Below are 1434 nucleotides of genomic sequence, written 5' to 3' on the forward strand. Positions count from 1 at the left end.
CAGAAAAGATGAACCTCCAAAGGAGCAGTCAGATGACTCACTCCAAAAGACAGTTTCGCCTGTGTTTTAAAAATACAACGAGCTATGCAGACGTCCATATGTGCAAGCTTGTGCAGAATGTGCAGACAAATGAGAACACACAGAGTACAGACGTGTGTGTGGGGGTGGGGGGGGGGGGGGGGGCTTGTTTTCATTCAAACAGCAGAGATAGCCAGTCAGATTCAAATGGCAGTAAAAAGGAGAGCAGCTCAGTCCAAACGTTGGACAACTACGACATCTAGTGGTAGAAAAGCTGAGAGGTCATGTCAAGGAAACATTTCTCACTGATCAGTTAGTCCGTTTTTGTATTCCCCACGTGAGGTTTAAACCGTGTTACGGTGTTCAAATCAGGAGTTTGAGAATAAGATCTTTACTGGAAATAATTAGGTCCAGTGACCTAAATGTGAGGCCTAGGGGAGGGGCAGGACACGTTTAATGAATAAACTTTTTATATCAAATTTATAATGCAAAGATGAGCAAATCTTCAAGGGATCATCTATTACTTCAAGTATTAGTTTATAAAAAATTTTTAAAAAAGAGTGTTTGAGATACATTCACATAATGTTAAAAATGTTACCATCTCAAAAATCACACTTCCCTCTCAGTGAGTCTGCGCAAAGGTGGGGAGCTGCTGCCGCCTACTGGCGGTGAGGGGGAAATATCACTTAAGTGTCGAAATACTACATGCTTCTGTAATCACATGTTAAACTATGATTTAGATAAAATGTAACTATTAATGATAGAGATAAATAATGACTTTCAGATTAAAAACTGGGTTTGCCATAATGTAATTTTGTATTATCTTTAAGTTTAAATGGAGCCAATGTACAGACTTTGTATGACAGTATGACTAAACGGGTTTAGTGTGTTTCTTAATAACTTTTATTACCTCGTGGTTTCGATGATAGTGTAGGTGGGTCATTGTTGATACAAAATGAAACACGTGAAGTATCAAAAGGCTGCTCCAGGTGAGGCTCGAACTCACAACCTCGGCATTGCTCTACAGTGTACTGTCATATAAGTACCGCGCGCTAACCGATTGCGCCACTGGAGCTCACTACATTAGGCCCGCAGTTGCGTTTATAACCCTGACGCGGCCGAGTGTGTGTGTCTTTCGCAGTCTGTATTGTTATAATGTTGCTGTATCGATTCTCTATATTGAGGCACAAACGTTTATATTTTAGAGGCGATAACGAGCAACGTAGGATTTACTGAGCAGTGTTGAATTGTTACCTACGTTGTTACACGAGAAGCTATTAAGACGTATTTAGCGGCGTTGCAGAACAGACAAAATAGTACAAAGAGAAGCACCATAATAGAAATACATTTTACTTTATGCCCAAACATGTCAGATACAAGCTACAAGGTTTTAGTGACGTTCTGGCTCTCCATTGG

General features: G+C 40.3%; 1 non-coding gene across 1 annotated transcript; it reads right to left on the bottom strand.

Moving 5' to 3' along the window:
- Window positions 1–999: 999 nt before the first annotated feature.
- On the bottom strand, window positions 1000–1093 carry trnai-uau (transfer RNA isoleucine (anticodon UAU)). Its single transcript has 2 exons — window positions 1056–1093; window positions 1000–1035 (listed from the first exon to the last, which is right to left on the bottom strand). It is a non-coding gene; the product is annotated as a tRNA-Ile (tRNA).
- Between the last annotated feature and the right edge of the window lie 341 nt (window positions 1094–1434).

This window comes from Archocentrus centrarchus, chromosome 15 (genome assembly GCF_007364275.1).
Source record: "Archocentrus centrarchus isolate MPI-CPG fArcCen1 chromosome 15, fArcCen1, whole genome shotgun sequence".
Lineage (NCBI taxonomy): Eukaryota > Metazoa > Chordata > Actinopteri > Cichliformes > Cichlidae > Archocentrus > Archocentrus centrarchus.